The sequence below is a fragment of the Mus musculus genome, chromosome 12 (genome assembly GCF_000001635.26).
Source record: "Mus musculus strain C57BL/6J chromosome 12, GRCm38.p6 C57BL/6J".
Taxonomy (NCBI): Eukaryota; Metazoa; Chordata; class Mammalia; order Rodentia; family Muridae; genus Mus; species Mus musculus.
In genome coordinates, this window is record NC_000078.6 from 36,709,190 (window position 1) to 36,731,276 (window position 22,087).

The following is a 22,087-nucleotide window of genomic DNA, read 5'->3' on the forward strand; positions in this document are numbered from 1 at the left end:
CCTCTCTTCATCTTGAATGGATGGTACTCTGTCTCTCAATGTATCCAAGCTGCCATACTCACAAGGCCTGTTTTACTTTGACGTGATCTGCTCACATTTCTTAATGCCATCTCTCTCCCAGAAGTCTCCCTTCAGAGATAATTATCCAAAAAGGAAATTAATTTCCATATAGTGAAAGTGACAATTAGTAAATGGAATTGGACCCAAGTATTCATCTCCAGTAACAGATATAGTGATCACTTTTAGGAAAATATTTCTTGACTTTAGAGAGAATGAATTTTTCCAGACTTTCTGGCTAAATTAACAATACGCCTGGAGATCATTTAAGACTATATACGTAGGATGTTGTCTTACTGTGTACTAAGCATATTTAAATTTAACCTGCCTTTGCAACTAATCTCAGTATAATTTGGATTTCCCCTCGAAATCTGCTTTTACAACCTAAGCTAATGAATAGCTTTAATTTTAAATTACACCCTCTTCTATACACCTGACCCAGAGTTGTGAGTGAGTGTGTGTGTTGTGGCAATCATTTTCTGAAAGCAGCCAACAGATTGAAAGCATCTTTATGCAGCAAGTATTTACCATCATATATGTTGGAAGAAATTACAGGCTATAGTGTAGAGAGAATCTTTTATATTCTGTGTGGGAGCATCACTTGACAATAAAAAGGTGATAGCTTATGAACTGAGTCAGAAATAGAAGGTGGGACATGAGAGAGAGAGAGAAAGAGGGAGAGAGAGAGAGAGAGAGAGAGAGAGAGAGAGAGAGAGAGAGACTGACTCTGGGAAAGAGTCCAGAGTTGTGGATTTGCCATGAACTTTAATGAAGTTGGACACATAAAACAGGAGAGATATCCAATCACATGGCAAAGATGACGAGAATAAGTGGCCTATATAAGTTACAAGTTAGTCAGGAATGAGCCAAAGTTTATGGCCTCAGCATTTTTTTATAAACAGTTAAGTCTCAGAGTAGTTATTCAGTGAACAAAAGAGGCAAGGTAGACAAGCTCATGGCCACACTGTAGCTTGATAATGCATTTAAAATAGTGAGTGCTTCTTCCCTTGCAAAACTAAAGTGGCTGGAGAGATGGCTCAGCAGTTAATAATACTTGCTCTTCTTGCAGAGGACCAGAATTCAGTTGCTAGCACCCACATGACAGCTCACAACTGTCTGTAACTCCAATTTTAAGAGAGCCTAATGCCTTTCTTAGGCCTCTGTGAGCACCAGGAATGCTTGTGGGGTACAGATATACATGCAGGCAAAATATCCACAGACATTACAAGAAACCTCTTAAGTATTTCTGTGGAGAATCCTTAACTTTTTTTTTCATATCATGTTCTCTCTAATGTCCAACAAATAGAGAGCAAACCTCTTTGTTAGAGCCAGTCACAGCCACAACTACAGTCACAGGCACACGTGCACACACATGTATACACGCACAGGCATATGCATATGTACACACACACACACACACACACACACACACACACAGAGACACAGATTCAGGTGCACACACATTCAGACATCAGTCAGAGGCAAACAGACAGATTGCAAGTTGGCCAGTTACCACACATTACATGCAGATGGAAGGTACTGGGAGAGAAATGAAAAACAGAAAATTTGGCTTGCTGTTGGTCGCATGAATCCAGGAGGAAGTTGTTTTGCTTCCTTTTCTTCCTGTGACATCAGTGCATTTGGTGATCCCTGAGGAGATCTTTAAATACTAAGTGATGGAAGTAGAAAGCAGGATTTTAGTGAATTCTCCATTGTAGCTCTGTGTTGAGCTCAGGGATTTAAATTTCTCTTCCAGGTGGGAAAATAATTGCATGCCTTCCTTCCTTCTTTCCTTCCTCCCTCCCTCCCTTTCTCCCCTTCTCTTTCTTCCTTTCTCCCTTCCTTCTCTCCTTACTTCTATCCGTCCTTTTAAACACAGGGTCTCACTATAGAGTGGGACTGGTCCAAGAACTCACCATGTAAACAAAGGTGGCCTCAAATTTATAGAGCTTCCACTTCTGCTTCCTGAGAAACACCTTAAAGGTGTTTCTTGCACCTTATCTTGTGTTCCTTAGAACTCTGTTTTCTAGAGAGAGACAGAAAAGGGGGTGTATTCAGATGGGAGTGGAGGTGAGCAGGATCTACAAGGAATAAAAGGAGGAAAAACTGTAATCATAATATATTATGTGAAGAAAAAAATTATTTTCAATAAAAAGGGAAAAAGAACTGTTCCCTCACACACTCAAAGTGTGTGTGTATGTGTGTATGTTTGTATGCACATATGTATATGAGTGTGTATATTTGTGCAAATGCATATGAGATGGAAAGAAGGGGGAGGGAGGGAGGGAGGGAGGGAGGGAGAGAGGTAGAGAGAGAGAGAGAGAGAGAGAGAGAGAGAGAGAGAGAGAAGGAGAGATGGAAAATTTTCACACAAGCATACATTTTTATCAGCAGCATTGCCAGGGTATATATTGGAATTTATTCACGACATAACTTCAAGCTTATACCCTATCAAAGACAGCTACTGGTAAACAGCCTTCTGCTATCTGATTTTGTGAGTTCAACAGTTTCTAGACTCCATATTTAAGTGAGGACATGAAGTTTTTGTTTTCCTATGTTTGGGTTATTACACTTAGTACAATGTCTTCCAGGTTTATCCATGTTGTTTAATGGTGTAATCTCCTTTTTAAGGCTGAATACTATGTCTTTCTGCATGCATGTCTTTATAATGCACAGAGACATAGTATTGTCACATAGGTCCAGCTTTGGTTCTGTGGGATAACCCAGTTGTAACCTGGATTCTTACTGCAGTGTATTCTTTAGCTCTTCCTCAATATGCATGATGGCTAGATCTGATCATTTTCCCATCGTAGAATTTAGTCAGGGCTGCTAGCCCTTGGGACCTAGCCGAAAGGGACAAAAGAAATCAGGAAGGAGGCTGCCACTAGGTAATTCGGTAAATTCTTTGTTTCTGCATCACCTGGTTTGTGTTGTTATGGCACAAATGGTAGAAAAGTCAGAGTGGGATAAGAGAAAACAGAAGGAGGGGGAGGGGAAAGGGAAGACGAGAGTGGAGGAAGAAAAGAGGGAGGAAGGAAGGAAAGAAGGAAGGAAGGAAGAAAGGAAGGAAAGAAGGAAGAAAAGAAGGAAGGAAGGAAGGAAGGAAGGAAGGAAGGAAGGAAGGAAGGAAGGAAGGAAGGAAAGATGGATGTTGGGAACTAAAAAGGGGGCCCTAAGGAAGGAACAAAGGAACTTGTTTCTTGCTGAGGAGTCTGGAAAGTCCAAAATCAATGGACAAAAACTACCAGGGAACTTCTCTTTCATCCCTTGGGTAAGAACAGTATAAAAAGAGGGCTAGGGGGTAAACTTATTTTCAGCCTTTGTGCAATGCAGAGGAACCCATCCATAAGAGGAAAGCCTTCTTGACCCCAGCATCTTAGGCCCTACTCCCAAAGCTTACATTGAAGATTAAGTTTTCAACACATAATTTTTTGGGTGCACTGCTTAAGTGTAGTTTACCATATGGACTACTTTTAGTTGGAAAGATAAATTTTAGCATCTGGCGAATGACACTTTAATGTGACCAAACATGCTACATTGTGCGCTTATTTTTGCTTCAACTTTCAGAAGATGTTCTGTCAATTCTTTGAGATTATTTTAGCTTCACCCAGGTTCCACTGCCACTCTTCATGGGCCCACAAAAGCACATTGCACTAATCTCCTGTATAGTAGAAATTATGTAAGCTTGTACAAATTGAAAAAAATTAGTTTTCAAAACTCAAATAAAATAACATCTGAGCATATTTATCTGCCTAAATTGTGAGCTACTGGGCACAGTATTCAGATTTATATTTATGATCAATGTCACTGTATAATTGCAAAGAATAACTACTTTATACTTGTAATTTCATGGATTATTAATAATATCTTCTAAGCGTTTTACCCCACTGAAACAATACATTTTGAAATTGCATGCTACTCATGTATGTTTGATTCATCTGTTTGTTGTTCCTATAGCAACCGACTTCCTACACCTAGTGGAAGGGTGGATATGCTGTTGAAGGAATTATGGTCTGACAAGGTTCTTCAAGGGCTCCAAGAAGTATGAGCACAGTGGGAATTTTCATTTTGTTCAGACAAAATTTCTTAGCCCTAGTTATTTCTAGTTTGGAACTAGCTTCCTTGATATTGCAAAACAGGTAAGACATGAGCAGATGGACTGGGAAGTCCCTGCATCCGGAGCAGGCAGGTCCACTCTGACTTCTCACCTGCAGTCTGCACCAGCCAGCCAGGCAGCTGTAGAATCATCCATTTAAAAACACTGGAGGAGATTCAAAGTGTGGATCAGAGACTGAAGGAAAGGCCATCCAGAGACTGCCCCACCTGGGGATCCATTTCATATATAGTCACCAAACCCAGACACTATTGTGGATGCCAACAAGTGCTTGCTGACAGGAGCCTGATATAGTTGTCTACTGAGAGGCTCTGCCAGTGCTTGACAAATACAGAGGTGGATGCTCTCAACCAACAATGGACTGAGCACAGGGTCCCCCATGGAGGAGCTAGAGAAAGGAACCAAGGAGCTGAGGGGTTTGCAGCCCCATAGAAGAAACAACAATATGAACCAACCATTATACCCAGAGCTCTCAGGGACTAGAGAGCTAGTACAATCAAAGAGTACACTTGGAGGAACAGACCCATGGCTCCAGCTGCCTATGTAGCAGAGGACAGCCTTGTTGGACATCAATGGGAGGAGAGGCCCTTGGTTCTGAAAAGGCTCGATGCCCCTAGTGTAGGGGAATGCCAGGGCAGAGAAACAGGAATGGGTGGGTTGGTGAGCAGGGGCAGCGGGGACGAGATGGGGGTTTTCGGAGGGGAAACGAGAAAAGGGGAAAACATTTAAAATGTAAATAGAGAAAATATCTTATAAAAAAATAAAAATAAAAAATAAGATAAAACTGCCCACTAGAGGGAGCCGAGCACCATAAATCTTGGTGTGTTCCCCGGCTGCTTCCAGGAGGGGGGAAAGCAAGCCACAAGTGCACATCCCAGACCTTATTTAACATTTTCTCCGATGTTTTCTCGTCCAAATCTCATCGATTACTCCTATAAGCAAACAAAGACCAGCGCAGCATATAACATTACTACATCCACATTTTAATACGTGAAACGTTCAGGAAGTAAAACTGCTCTGGAGAAATGGGATCCAGACGAATTATTTGAACTTAACAGGGCAAAACACCCTGGACAGCATGGGCTTCCCCAAACTTCCCGTGGTCTCGTCCTCTGTTTTATTTGCCCTGGATGTAACTGTTGTATGTATCTGCTGTTGTGTGTATCTGCTACATTTTGTTACATTTTGCCCAGGCATTTAAGGTAAAGGACTCCACTAGGCAGATGTCTGGACCATGCTGAAATAAAGCCAAAGGTTGAACGTTCAAAACTAAAATTGTCTGCTTACTTACATAGAAAAATGAAAATGGGCGTTTGTTTTCAATGGCAAAAATTTCAGTTGCAGGATGACGGGCCTACGTTTGAACTGTTTTTCATGTTCCCGTTACCATTTTATATATTCTTCCCTGCTTCCAGAAATCACTTCTTTTAAAATGTTCAAATCCTGCAAAAAATGCTCAAATTTTGTTTTGTATTGAGTTTTTAGGTTCGACTATTTGAAGAAAAATGAAAAAATAATGTATGTAATCCAGCTTGAAATGTTAAAACACAACATTTGAAAATATAAATAAAAATATTGAAAATTGAGATATTAGCTCCTTATATAGTAAAATATTAAGTTTTGAGTGACACTAATTCTTAAATTTTAACTAATTCTTATTTTGGAAAAGGGTAATTATTGTGAATTGTGATTATCTCAAACTTAATTTCAATAATGAAAGCATTTTTTTAAAAAATCTTTTAACTATTTTAAAGCATTTGAAAGTTTTCTTCCCAGTTTCCCTGAGTAATTATCTATAGCTATAAACAACTTTTGCCTTGCGCTCTCGAATTTCACTCAAATTGTCTCTTTTATTTATTTGTCACTTTCTTCTGCTACACAGTCAGAAAGACACACAGATATACCACAAACCATGAATCTTCGAGGCAGCTTTCTTGAGGTGACATTCATGCTTAATAGGTGATTTGGGCGTATGGCTAATTCTGGGATTTCCCTTTTCCCCCTCTCTCACCTCTACCTCCCTTTCTCTGTATGATATTCAGCTTCACCCATGAGCAAAACTGTATCTCCCACTTGCCTCAAAGATCAGATTATCCATTTTTGTTTTTTATTTTATTTGAACTTGGGAAAATTTAATGTGGAGCTAATACAAACTGGCTGTAAACAGCTGCCACACGTAATGATACTGGACAAAAATGAAAATATCAGTCATTTCCCTTCTACCCTTTGGCTGTGTGATCCTTTTACGCAGTTTGGATCTTTAGGGACACTCTCCAGCATGTACCATTCTATACATATGAAAGTTATTATGTTTGTGCATTTCTTCGGTGTTTCTTAACAAAAGTGGAATCATGTGAAAAATAGATTTGCCGTTCCACTGGCAATACGTTTTAAAGATGCCTTTCCACCAGTGCCCAGAATTATCTCACTGGTTATAGCTGTGTGAACCCCATATTCATTAGCTCCCTTCTCTCATTCTGGGAATTTCAATCACTTCCAGCATTTGTTTATTAAACAGTTCTTTCAGTGCAGACGTGTAAGTAAATATCTTTGGAATCTGATGCATTTCCTACATTTTCATGAATAAAATCCTGTAGATACTGAAGTCACGCCTAGCTTGCTCTTCACTTTTGACTTATGGCTTGCCTGTTTCTACAAAGGTTTTCAGGGGTCTGTATTTTCTGCTGCTCTGGGCTTCTGAAAGATGTTTGTTTGGTTTTTTTTTTTTTGTTGTTGTTGTTGATTTGTTTTGTTTTTTAAAATCCATCAAACATGTTGGTTGCCAAAAATAAGATTTCAAAACATAAAATGCTATTTATCTGGAAGCGTATTCACCAGAAAGTGAAAGACCACCATCGAACTGGACAGCTCAAGTAGAAAACTCTTTCCCGTAGGACTGGAAGAGTAGCAAAACTTCTCTCACTGGTTGATTGAATCTCTGTTGGATTCAGATCACACTGACCAAATATGGGATCATCTCCCATATATCGTCAGTTTTGTTGTTGATTAAAGGCCAGCATTGAGTGGTTCAGTAGCAATTTAATGGGAACACAGAGTGATAATATGACTGGTTTAAATGCAAATATACTTAAAAGCATACCAAACACTACACACTATACAAGAATACAGAGAAATGTATTAGTACATTAGTATCGTTCTAGGGGGAAATTAATGTGACTGGGGGATAAACACCAAAAGCAGCAGGAACCAAAACAGAAAGGCATGTAGCTGGTGTTCCGAGCGCTCTTGTGATGCTGAAGCGTTTGTTTGTTTGTTTGTTTTCCCCCTGAAAGCAGTTTCTACACTGTCTTATTTATGGAAGTGCTTCCTTGCTCTCTCTGTCTACTCGGTCTCTTTCTTTGTCTCTCTATCTCACTCTTCTTTCTTCCTCCTTTTTCCTTTAAGGCCATTAAAACAGGCAGAAAAGATGCCATGAACAGCCTTCAAGTGAGCTAATTGGAGCTGGAGTTAGTATCCAGCATATACTTTTGTGGCATTGAATAATTTATTAGGAACTATAGATATGAGTGCTTATACATAGTGTCCACTGGGGCACTATTCAGAGCTAAAATTTCTGCAAAAATGAAAAGTTCATTAAAGCTCCCCATAACACGACCTCAAATTAAAGACATAGGAACCGACCAGCTGTGTGAACCATTGCAGGTGGTGTCGGGGTATACCAGCTTCACAGTGTGCAAGTCCAGCCTGAGAGATGGTATCATTGCTGTCTGGCCAAGACTGGCCAAGATATCACAGGGGAAATACAGATTTCAGAGAGAATGTGTTAAAACACTTCCTGTGCTCCAGGCATGCATGGTCTGAGAACTTTTCTCAAGATCATGTAACCTGCAAAAACAAAGCTATGAGGTTGGAGATGTGGAAAAGGGGTCACAGAGAAGTTTAATAACCCGCTGAAGAGCATCCATTTAATGAATGTAGGGAATGGTGTTGAAATCTAACAGGAGTTCAAGAGTTCCTGAGCGAGTTTAACCCAAGGCGTCCACTCTGAGGAAGATGTGGGTGGGAGTGGGCATAGAGGTATATAACATAAGGATCAGGAAGGTGGAAACAGAAGTTGCAAGGTCCTTTATTACAGTTACATTACACCGGGTCTTACATCTTCCTTGCTGTGGCTGGCTGTATAAGGGATTTCAGAGTCAGATCAGCAGAACAGAAGCAGGATTCTGGAAATGGGATTCTTTTTGCTTTGGAAAGGTTGGCAGTCTCTCTCCTGCCTCTCCATTGGAATTAACACAAACCCCAAACGTCACAGCCGGATGTTTGAAAGTTTTTAAACCTTACAATTTTGCAAAGTTCCTCAACTCCTCCGCAGGCTTTTACCCCTGCTGAATGTCAGTGAGTGCTTGGGCTCCGCTGAGTTCAGGATGAAGAAAGTGTAATTTGAGTTTGTTTTCTCAGCAAGGCGATGGCAAAAGGATATTTATGGTGTTGAAGAATTTCAGCTCTTTCTCCAGCATGTAGAGTGTGTAGTATATTTAAAATACCACTCTCCAGGATATCTCCCTTTTGCTGAGATAATAAAATTGATCATATGTTTTGAGGTTAAATAAACTGTTGTAACAATCTTGTAGCTGCCTGCTGGTTGCGGTTTTCAAAAGCAATTACTCACTCTGGAGTCAACTTTGAACTGTACATTTTAATTGAAAAGCTAATTGTAGGCCATTGCTCCTGATTTAGCATTTAATTTGGCAGATTAGGAGGCAAAGGAACTTAGGGAGGGAGGGAAAGGAAGAGAAGCTTGCAGAAGAATTGCTGAGTTCCAATTCCCGTTTGTGTTCGAGGCATTTACACAAGACACTTTGTGTTCTCACCAAGGAAGGAGTGCCTGGACCAGTGGGCACATTCCTGAGACATTTGTCGGAAGTGGTCTGCAAGGTCCTGAGTTTATCCACATTTGCTCCCCAGATCCCAAGCCCAGCGAGTCTGTGAGATGGAAGCAGAGATGGAGGGAAGGGGGAGGGAAGACAGAGAGGAAGAGAGAGGGAGAGAGAGAGGGAGAGAGAGAAGGAGGATGAGAAGTGAGGAGGGGGAGGGGAAGGGGAGGCAGAGATTCTTGATTCAAAAATTCAGCTCTGTTACCTTTCTGGTCAGGAGTTTATTTCATTTCTTCAGATCCTGATGATGTCCAAGGGTAGGGACTGACTCTTACTGAAAAATACCTAACACTGAGGGTGCTGGTGCGGTTCAGCAAGACACTGGCTTGTTTACAGGTTGCCCAGCAGAGGGAATCAGGCTTCTGGATTATTTATTAAAGTTCTCCCTGATTAAGAAAACAGTGAAACCTGGATTTTCCATCCAGGAAGTTAGTAGCATCCTTAAAATGTCCAGAAAACATTTGTTTTTTAAAGTCAACTTGTTGAATGACATTTTAAGTTGTTTCTTCTCAGTCTGTACTCTAAAAGTAAATGCACTACTGTCGAGGTAATTAGACCAGACTATGCCGTGCATTTTGTAGATGCACACTTTAGCTTAAAACAAATGTGTATGTATGATGTCTTTGGTCTTTTCCATCAAAGGTCAGTTGTGAACCTGTACTGGGATTTTTCTGAGAACCAGATAACACATTGCCAGCCTACATTAGAGCTGAGATAAAAAGTAATACAAGAATGCGTTGATTTTTTTTTTTTTTTTTGCAAGAAACTTTAAAATGCTCATTATATTCCTTTTGGGGCTTGTTGTGGAATGTAGATTTTGCTGGTCTCAATTGAAGATATTTTCAATGACCTTGTAAATATAGTCTCCGTGCTTCAGTACTCTGCTCTGTGAAGAGGATAATTAGTCCACTGCACTGCTCTCAGAACTCTGTTGAAATGTAATGTATGACTTGCACGGTTGCTTCAGAATTCAGTGTCTGCTTTACCAACAACAGAGAACAGCTGCCATTTATTTGGCATTTGAGTATCAAATTTGAAGCTTGTGTAGTTAATGGAAAAATGAAACATCTGTGTTGATATTACGAAAATCATCCTGAAGCAAGAACATCAGGAGAGAGGGCAGCTTCCTGGTATCCAACTTCCAACAGCCTTTATTTATTTATTTATTCAACTTATTTTAATCTATCCATCTATCTAGTTATTTGTTTATCAGTGATCTTGCTGCTCATGATCTGCAAGAATAAATAACTCATATGCAAGGACAGAAAGGGGCTTCACAGAAATGAAAACTTGGAATTAAAGTTTAAAACTTTCAAAACACTTTAACAACATCCGGCAACAACAACAAAAACCCCTGTTCATTATATAAAACAAAACAAAAACCAAAAAAAAAAAAAAAAACCAAACAATGAAACCCAGCTAGTCCTCTACTCTGGGTGAGTGCATTTGCTTAGAAAAGTAGAAAAATGAAATAAGTTGTGTAGTAAGACTACAGAGTGCCTCCACCATGGGGCAAGTGATCCAGGAGTTTGCATATAATATTACTAGTGACAGAGTGTAGCCTTAACATTTTAGACATAGTCTTCAAACATGAAAAATAATAGTCATACAAGTTTTTTAAAATAAAATACTATGAATCATTTAGATTAATAGAAATTTCCCTTTTTGATGAATTTGGAACACAAGTAAAGTAAGTTTAAAATATTAGGTCGAGAGTCTGAATTTCAGAAACTAAAGCAAAGCCTACTGACTGTGTACTGGTATAGCAATGTTTAAGAATATGGTCTCTAAGAAGGATTCTATCTCAAGGCATACATTCTGACTCATCTCCATCCCCTCATCTGTAACGTCAGGGATAAGAACATGATCACATTCACTGAGTTGTAGTTAAGGCTAAATGAGGTAGTTATCTGACCTAAATTGAATGTGTCTTTGCCCCTTTCTCTGTTATGCAATGCCTTTGTTTTACAGGTAATAATTAGAGATGCTCCTTAAAATGATCACAAGAGAGTTATTCACATCAAATACTAAGCCCCATTTGAAACATCGATTTTCACTAAAGTTAAGAATAATTAGTTGCATAGGTAATTTATATTTAGCCTTGTAAGTGAACTTTAGTTGTCTAGACGTCAAAAGAGAAAGTGGAGAAAATATAGCCTTGGGAATTGCTGTGCTTCATTAACAGACATAGGAGCATTACAATTCAATAGTTCAATAGGAAAAAGATGAGCAAGAACAACTTCGTCTGGATGCAATTCCTCATTTTATTTCTTTATGATATATTTTAATTTTACACTAAATTAGTGGAAACTTATACAAGAAAGATTAAACAAATGATCAGACTCACTCTATGACATAAATGATGTTACGATTGATTACTTATGGATTTTGGAGTTTGTGGTAGGCCAAACCCATACTGTAAATCTCTATACTAGACTGGCCATACTTTATATTCTTTGGCATACAGATATGTCAGACTCTCACTCCTAATTATTTAATTTTACATAATTTCTCAATGCTATAAAATCCTGGTGTGTGCATATATGTTTTTGTTCCTCAGAGACCTCAGAGCATGCAGTGCAGGTCATCAGCTACTACCTCCTTCAGATGAGGTTCACTGAAAGTGCTAGCCAAAGCAGAGGTAAAGTCTCTCTGCGTCTCCAGTTATTCAACCCGTCTGTACTCAGCTCTGGTGGAGGCTTGATTATGATGACTGCATTTTGCTTTGCAGACATACACTTGAGTCTTATTGAGATAATTTGCTCCAAAGAAACTCTGGCTACTGCTCAGGTGAAACAGCTTTCTTTCCATAAGGTTTCAGTTTACTGGAGGTGAGATTCAAGAACTGTACTTTAATGGGAGAAGGAGGATTTCTCCAGGGCGACTTGCTAGCATTTCTTTGTTCAGTCCACTTTCTTTCATTTCAAGTTGATTGAGGGACATCAGATAGGATTCTTGTTTCCCTCTGCATGCTTCTTGTCAACTATCTTGCCTTTCACAGCCCAGCTACACTGGGACGTTTACAGCCTTTCATTGGAGCCTGCCAGACCTAGGTGTTATGTAGCATACCTCCAGGGATCATTACCATATGGTATTTTAGGAGAGGACACAGTTCATTTCAATGCAATTCAAATGAGCAGATTTCTTTTCTTTATTACACCATTGCATTTGGCGGCAATCCACCAGGGGCAGAGTCTGACTCTCAAAGGAATGCTCTGCCCACTCTGTCCATTTAACAGGACATTTGGCTCAAAAACCTCGTCGGTTGATCACACATGTGCAACAGATGTGTGAGCATGCGTAGCGAAAATAAAAAATAAAAAATCCCAGCAGTGTGCTGTGGGAAATGTAGCATGGAAAACAGAGACACAAAAGAAGTCTGCTGCTTGAACTTTGATTTTTGTTGTTGGAAGGCAGTGTTTCTTATTAATCTTTTCCTCCTTTCCAAGGAGAGACAGGTATGGGTTTCCATTATTATTTTGTAGTGATTATTCATGTAACACTGGTAAGGAAACTTAGTTCATTTTCACAGACCTTGTTTTATAAAGATATAATTTTAAATATTCAGACCAGACTTTCTCGGGCCCCTCCTTCTCCAGGACCTGAGTATTGGCATACTTCCACTGAAAAAGAAAAAAGAAAGAAAAAAAAAAAAAACCCACCCATTTACAAGGGAGGATATCAGAAATATACATCCTTTCATCCATGCCCCACAGGCTTACACACACACACACACACACACACACACACACACACACACACACAGAGAGAGCACCAGCTGTTTTTCTCATGGAGAATATGGGTTACTTGGGGAAATCTCTCTTCCTGTTTTTATATGGACAACTAAATTGTTGTATAGCCAGTTAATTTTGGTTAGGTCAATAACACAAGGTTAATTATTGGAGCCTTCCCTTTTGCCTTCATAAGATTAATAGGAAACAAGAGAAGTAAATGAAATATCATGAATTATCCTAGAAGTGTTTTTTTTTTTTTTAAATTTGGGAAGTTTTTGATACTTTAAAATTATATTTGAAAATATTTTATTCTTTTTTTGGTATCTTTTCTGTGAGTAAATAGTGGAAGAAGGTTTTGAAAATCTCAATGATGTGAACTTAAATTGATTTATAAAGGATGTTATAGTATGCCAACATTTAGAAAAGCATACCAATTTCTGTTTTATAATGGAGACACTGTTAAAGTTAAAAAGATTGTCTCACCTATGAGGTAACTTCGAAATGATACCTTTCCTCCCTTGATACTCTTCAATTTGTTCAGAATAACTGTTCATGTTTAAAAAAAAAACTATATTATGATCCTACATCCTTTTTATAACTTGGGATTTGAGTCACATATCAAAAGGCAAGGAAACTGATTTTCATCAATGGTCTGGATCCAGCTTCTTGCTGTTATATAACCTCAGAATAAAGCAGCCATATCCCTGCTGATATCGCCACTTCTTTTCCTTGATCTTGCTCAGCGTCAGCCAGAGAAAAAGAAATCCATCTATACATTTATAAGGACAGTTTTTCATTCATGGCCTTGTTACTCTTAGTACGTGCCCCAAAGAAAAATATTCTTCAACAGCCACTCATAAAGAAGCAGAAAATGGCAAAGCCACAGAGAAGGAGACGTATGTGACAACAGTGGCGGTGTCTTCCTGGAGACAGAAAACAAACAGAGCTGTGGAAGAGCTTGCCAATGCATGCCTGCCAAATAAAATATTGTTTTATGAAGTCAGGAAAAAACTAATTTAAAAGGTTATTGTAGGTTATTTGTGGTCACTTCTGGTGTGCATACAGAATGATGTCATCGAGAACTCTTCTCTATTTATATTTCAGTTTTAGAGATCTTTTGTCTACGACTCGATCTCAGCTACTAGACCCATCTAAAATTCAATACTCATAAAAATCTACACTGAGGAATAAAAATGAAAGGAGATGGAAAATAGTCCCAGCCATGTCCAGGCAAGAAATCATTCAGGCAGATTCATCTTCTAAAATACCTACACTTGTAGATGTCTTCTCAATCTCAGAACATATTTGCTGGAAAATTTCTCAAATAACCAGAGGAGAGCTTCTCTAAAAATGTAGAGGTAGGTGGGATCCTTGCCAGAGACATCACATCAAGGACAGACCAGTGAAGGAATGAAAGACTCCTGGTGTCATGCAGTGTCTCTCTCCTCTCCTAAGAGGACCCTACTGAGTCCCCCAGGGACGGCTCACTCTGCCATAGCTTGTTAGCACCGGATTCTCTTCATCCATGAGTCATTGAAATAGCTTTTTTTTTTTTTCTCAGTGGAGTTTTATGAAGGGCAGTGTGGCTGGAAACCCCTCCTGCTCATGTTAATCTTTAGTGAATTAAGAAATGTCAAAATATCATTGTATGAAAATAGCCGGGAATCTGGTAAATGTTAGCAACTAGGAAGAAGGGAGATTAAGAGAAACCCGAGACCAAAACAACAAAGCATGCTGGATATTAGAAATAGCATACATAGAAATAACATATGAGAATATATGTTTATAGTTAAAAGGTGACGCATTAAAGTTTATATCCTTATACCAAGTTGATATAATTTGCAATGTCCTTATATTTATTCAGTCATTAAAAAGATTTAAACATTTTTGAGCAATTTGGTTTATCAGATATTTCTGTAATAAATATTTCTTCTTTGCACCATTGCCAATAGTTTTTTCTTTGTAGAAACATAAACAGAAGACAGAATGAGTTATGAATATAGCAGAAAATATCATGCACTAAAGAGAAAATGAAATAGGGGGGTAGAGATATGTTTGGGGTATTGGTGTTGCTGTTTTAATTTTTTTATCTGGTGATACCTCACAAAAGACATTTGAGCAACATAGAAAGTAATGGAAAGAGTGAACTATATTGACATCTTTTGGAAACTATTGCAGTCAGTCAGTAAGAGTCCTGAGCCAAGAGGACATGTGGGGTGTAGAAGAAACCCCAGGAAGGCAGTGGGAGTAGCAGGCTTGTGTACAAATTAGCATCATACTCCCATTCGCACAGACACCACCTCTGTGTAGGAGCTGACAATGCCTGTGAAATCTGAAGCAAATACTTCAGTAGTCAATGAACGCACCGAGCTTCTGTTCAGGATTAGGTTGACTTTGCAGAGTCTCTTTGCGTGAGAATGGAGAGTCTCAGGAGATCCAGAATACTCAGGAGAATTCTGAAGTTACCAACTCACGCCAGCATCTGTTGGGTTACAGTGCATGCTAATAAGCTTGTGGTTACCTAGTGGAGAGTCTCCTGTGCTATCTTCTGGTTTAAGTACTCTAAGCCTGTGAATGAATTCTGCTCTGAGATTCCCAGTGGTTCCTTACAGATAGTTTCTTTTTGAGAAGTCTGGCCCCTGAAATTGTTTCCTCATCTCTCTCTCTCTCTCTCTCTCTCTCTCTCTCTCTCTCTCTCTGTCTCTCTCTCTCTCTGTACCTTTGAAAGTGATACAAAGCATGAGGTTCAGCAGTTGTGATAAATAAAGCTGTAGAAATCACAGAATGGAGACAAGTTATAAAAATATGTGGTAGGTGGATATAAAGTAGTATTGAGGAAAACCAGGGGACTGAGGAGATGGCTATGGGGTGAAGCTGCTTGGGTGAGGGTCAGAATTTGGATCCACAGAAATTAAGGAAAACTGCCTGGTAGATGTGGCTGACTTCCTATAATGCCATTCTCAGAAGGCAGAGACGGACGATTGCTAGACTAAAGGAATAAATAAGATTTGTGATGTCTGGGATTGATTAAGAGATCCTGGCTTAATGAACAAGATGGAAGAGAACAGAATCCCACATTAGCCCAGCACACACATGCACACATGACTACAAAAACCATGCACCCACACAAATGCAACACCACGGAATTCCAGTAGCCCAATAAGTTAGGACAAAAGGCTTTACAAATGCGACACCACACACACACACACACACACATACACACACACACACACACACACACACACACACACACACACAGAGAGAGAGAGAGAGAGAGAGAGAGAGAGAGAGAGAGAGAGAGAGAGAGAATAACAGATACAGGAAGATCAAAACTGGAATATTGGTTTCAATGTAAATTGTTCCCCACAGGTTCATGAATTTGAACATTTGCTGGCCAGCTGGTGGCTGTTTCAGGAGGTTGTAGAACCTTTGGGAGGCAGTGGAGCCTAGTTGGAAAAAGTGAGTCACATGGGACAGGCCTTATTGGTTATATTCTTAGTCCACTTCCTTCCGTATTCTCTGCTTCCTGACAATATCATGTAAGCACTGCCCAGCTGTCCCGCCCCCCATGCCTGCTAATGTATGCCAGGCTACTCTTCTTTGTTTGTATCCTCTACCACGGTGGACTGTTCCCTAGTCATCTGAGCTCCAAAATATTTCTTTTGCACTTAAGTTGCTGTTTTCAAGTATTTTTCTTTTCAGAGAGATGAGAACGAGAACTAATACAAGTAGCTAAGCATCCTTTCAGTGCAACATCCTTTAGTACTACCCTAAATGGTGTTTGCTATACAGTTTTAGGAACATATGATTTGGGGTTTCCATGGTCCTGGGTTGCCACTCTCTTGATTGACCTTCTGACAAGAAAGAGAAGAGATTATTATAGTTTGTTTTAGGAAGATGGGATTAGAGCTCTCTGTTGTTCCCCTTTGAACTCCAGACTGGAGGGAATGTATTTTTGCCTCTTGACAAGATGATGCATTATACTTGATATCTTGAATCTACATGCGTAGAAAAAAAAAAAAAGACCCCCTAGACAGATCAAAGGGTTTGATCTTCCAAGAATTAAAAAAAAAAATCTTTTTCGAAGTCTAAAGAAATTTAAAGAGAGAAACTAAGTATATCTCCTGCAAGGTTAAATAGGGACAGGATGGGGTTCATTTTCCAGAGGTGTCAGATCTCTGTTAGCTGTCTGTTACTTCAAGGTTCACTGACCAAGTCTCAGACTGGGGCCTTGATGATTCTCTTTGGGTGTGTTCAGACCTAGGGGCAAACCTGCTCACAGACCTGAGCAGCCATCTGTGCAGTCCAAAGGGATCTCTAAATTTTGGTTGAACTGTGACTATAAATCAGTTTGAATGATTCCAGAACCCAAGTTGCTCTTCTGTTTCTTTCCCCTGACTGACACAGACAGCTCAGCTCACTTAGACTGACACTAGTAAAATATTTTACAAGGTATTGGGAAACCTTCTTCCAGCACAGCACTTTATTTAGGTTCTTCCCATGCAAAGAAAGACAGGTTCCTTCTGCTTCTTGATGTAGGATGGCATACCTTGGCAGAGGAGTGAAAATAATATCAAACCACAGCTGTGGCATCTGGTGTTGCAGAAGAGCGAACTCTGCCCAACCAAGGAGTTCTTTTCTGCTGTCAAGCTACCTGCCTATGTCTTCATTTACTTGGATGAAACAGTTCCTTCAAATGGGAAACATATTAGCTACTACACAAGGTTTATCACAAAACACAATAGTTTCCTGACCTTTAAGTCCTTCTATATAGAGTCTTATTTCAAAGAGGCTTTCACTTGATACTTTAAGTTTTGTTTAGGTACTTAGAAACCTCCAAACAGCATCACAATAACAATGTGTTGTTTTTTCATAATGTTAGCTTGGAGGTTTCACATCTGGGTGACTGTGGCAAAGTTCAGGCTTCCTGCCATGGGTGATTTGTTCCAATTATTCATCTTAAAATCAGACAGTTTTCTTTATTTTTCCATCATTCAATTACAATATAATTTAAAAAAAAACAACTAGATAGTTCTTTCCCCAGTTTTTATTTTAATATCATCAAGTATGATATTCTAACATTCCCCCCAAATAATTAATGATTATATTCACACTCCTAAATTCTTCCTATATCATATCTCTGTCTCCTAATCCTGTCTTCTGTTGTCATTTATATCTTTACTTCATGTTCTCAAGGCCAGTAAGATTTGAGTTCTTTGTTAGAACCATAATTTGTCCCCAGATTGATCAATAGTATAATTTATAATGATTAAATAATTATACAGTGTGGTTATTGTCAGTAATGGCCATATAAAGTCAAGCACCCTGCTGGGCATGTTCATGCATGGGAAGCCCTATCAGAATGAAAGTGACTCACTTAATTCTAGAAGACTCAGCTACAAATTCCGTGGCACTGAAAAAAATATCTGCAATCACATCCAAAGATTTTCTTTCCCTCCATCTGGCAATAGCTCAATGTTTCACATTTATGTGCCCATTGTTTTACTGAATTGCTTTCCATTGTTCCAATGGCTCTGTGGATATTTTTCTCTATCACAAAGGAGAAAGATACATTTGACCATGTTACCAATAGTTTCCATCTGCATAATCACTTTTTTCTTTATACTTACATGTTTACATCTTTAAAATGAACATCTAGGAACACAGAATTGAATTATTACATTAAATTTTACTATAACCCTCAAGACAATCACAAAGCATTAGGGGATAAATATAAGTCTTTTCTTTGAATATGACAAATATGGTACTTTTTGTGATCTTTTGAGAGTAGGTATTTCTCTTAATGTTATGGACCTAATATTCATCCCATCTTAGAATACATGGTTTTGGTTAACTTATTCTTATTGGCAGTATAATTTTCTACTGCAGGAGCACACCTATGGTGATGTACATTGAAAAGTCCCAGTATTCATATTAAAATAGTAGTGTACCTACTACTCATTTGTGTGGTTGGCTGTTTATCCATGTAAGAGCAAACTTACAGGGCTCATGTTATCAGGTTCCCAGTCTGTAGCGTTTGTGGTGCTCCAATTTCAGATAATGCATAGGAATGTTAGAGTGGAACAAAGCATTATTTGTACAGTACTGTATGAAGGAACTGTCTATAACATATTCTCTACTCAGCATTCAATGATTTCTTATTTTTGTTGTTTGGATGAGTTCAACATGCCATCATGGAATCACATTAAGAATTTGGCTTGCTTTTGCCCACTGTTTTTGTTAGTTATTTATGAATATTGGTTTTGAGATTGCATAGAATGCTTACTATGCAGAAGACCAAGGGATGAGTTTGGAAAGATGTATGAAGTGGGGTAATCAACACTAAATCAAAGTATCAACACATCCCTCATTCCTCAAATGCTTGCCTCAAGCCTTTGTGACTGACTCTTGCCACAATTTATTCCCCCGGAAACCTGAATCTCTAGCTTATCTTGTACACGTGAACTCGCAAGTGTGCCATCTTTTGTAAGCTTTTTCCTCTTAGCACTGGCCTTGCAATTCTTGCATGTAAAAGTGGTTCTCAGCATGTCGTCACTGCCCTGCTTTACATTCCATTGTATAGATAAAACACATGGTGCTGTATATTAGGTAGTTAGTGGATATCTGGGCTGTGGCTTTTGTCTGCTATAAATAAACCTGCTAATGATTTATTTACGATTTCTTTGAGGCCTATGTGCTTCCATTTCTCTTGAGTAAATTTTGAGGAATGGAGTTGTTGAATGATTTGTTTATGTTTGACTTTAGGAACTTTGGTTTCCAAAAACCAAAACTTTTGTCTCCCAAAGTGGTTGTATCATGTCACATTCTCACTTCCTCACAAATCTTTATAAGCTTAATGTTTGCTCTGCCTCTGTCTCTCTTCCCACCCCTCTGTGTGTGCACCCTGTTAAAATACTACGATATTGCTACTTTTCTTCCTTCCCTCCTTCCTTCCTTCCTTCCTTCCTTCCTTCCTTCCTTCCTTCCTTCCTTCCTCCCTCCCTCCCTCCCTCCCTCCCTCCCTCCCTTTCTCTCTCTCTCTCTCTCTCTCTCTCTCTCTGCAACAGGTTTTCTCTGTGTAGCCTAACTGTCCTGAAATTCACTCTTTTAGACCAGACTAGCCTCAAAGATATCTGCCTTCTCTACTTCCAATTGATGGGGTTATACGTGTTGTACTACCAGTGGCCAGCTTTTATTATTTATGACAATTTAAAATTTAAATAATATTCAATCATATCCTCTCTTCCCCAAGTCCTTTCAGGTATTCTCCACTCAACTTTAAGCCAATGTTAAGTATTTTACAAACAAAACAAACCAACAAACAAAAAAACCAACCCTAGCCACCCCCCCAAAAAAACAAATAAAAATCCCAGTCCAGTATAATGAAGTAAAACACACCCCAAAGAAAGAAATAAACACAAAATTGTAACCAAATCAAAGAATACAAAATTGTAAAATCACTAAGATAAATCAGAAAATAATCTAATTTATTATTAATGTATAGAATCTGGCTATAGTATTCTACATAAACTAAATTGAAAGCTGACAGAATATGGAGTCAGATCTTTCAGATTATACAGTGTAGAGCTGTGAGGAAAATCTAAGGAACGCAGATAGGACTGCTTGCTAGAATTTGCATAGTAAATGCCTCCCAAGATCTATGTGTTAGAGAATTAGTCTCCAGTTTGGAGCTATTGTAAGGTAATGGCAGCTTTAAGGGTTGGGCCCCATTTGAAGGTTTGAGTCTAGTATTTATCTCCTAGTTCCTGTGACCTGTGAAGCACTGAAAATTAACATTCGTGGGCTGATAAGCTGGCAGTAGGAAAAATTGCTTGCTTGCTGCTAAGCCTGATGACTTGAGTTCAATGTCCAGAACCCAGAGGAGAAAGGAGGGAGACTGAATCTTACAAGTTGTCTCCTGATGGCCACAGGTGCTCCATCGCTATGCACACTAGAACAGAGTAAATAAAACAAACAGATATAAAAAGTAAACACACAAAACTGGCATTGAGGTGTGGTAGTTTGAATGTCAAATGCCCCAGTGGGCTCTCCTATTTGAATACTTGGTCCCTAGTTAGGGGTGCTGTTTGAGGAGGTTTTGGAACTTTTAGAAAGTAGTCTTGCTGGAAAAATTATGTCACTATGGCCAGCTCTGAGAATTTATAGCCCCCCCCCTTCCAGTTTGTTCTCTTTGCTTTCTGTTTGTCCTGGAGGATCTGATGTCCAGCTTCATGATCTGGCTGCTTGCTGACTGCCATGTCCCCCTCATCTTGATGGACTCTGCCATAAGCCAAACTTAATTCCTCATGTTAGAAATTGTTTTGAGTCCTGGTATTTTATTACAACAACAGAAAGTAAGTGATTCATCAGGTTTCCTGAGATTAACAAATGCCTTCTCGGTAAAATCAACATTATTGGTTCATCTATTTATTTTGCTTTCTCCCTAAATCATTCTTACCTTTTGATATACTATCTTGACAAATGCAATCAACATGATACATGTTGTGTGCAATATTCTTACTTGCTTACAGGATACTTTATATTGGTATGCATAGGCTAATTGCACTGGCAGGAAAAGGTTTTATTTTATTTTTTTTATCACATTCCCCAGTATAATACTTACTATGTTATATTTATTTCCCTCCTACAATTGTATCATTTATTTAACTGCTATTTTAAGTGTTTTTTCCGTCAGAAAAGAAAGGAAATGCATGTTCTCAAATTTATTTTTAATTATGTTTTTATTTATTCTTTTGAAATCTCATACAATATATTTTTATCCAATTTGTTCTCCTTATCCAATTCCTCTAAGATTCATCTGACCTTTCTACCCACCTAATTTCTCTCTCATGCCTAAAACAAAACAAAAACAAACAAACAAACAAACAAAAGCAAAACATCCTCTGTGGTATCTAATTTTCATCCACAGATTTATTTTGATACTCACATTTCTTAAAATGTAGTTCCTCTGGGCATATGTTATAGTTGTGTAGCTTCGTCTTCAAGTGGGACTCCTAACAGCAGGAGCTGCCTCTGACTCTATTGCTTGCTGTTGGGACCCTTTCTTCCTACTTGGATACTTCATCTAGCCTCAAAGGGAGAGGATGCTCTGGCCTTACTTCAGCTTGATATACTAGGGCTGGTTGATATCCACTGGAGGCCTCCTCTTTTCTGAAGAGAAGTGGAGGACAAATGGATAGTCGGGGAGCAGAGGTAGTAAGGGAAAGACTGGGAGGGGAGGAGGGAGAGGAAACTGCAGTTGGGAAGTAAAGTAAATAAATAATAAC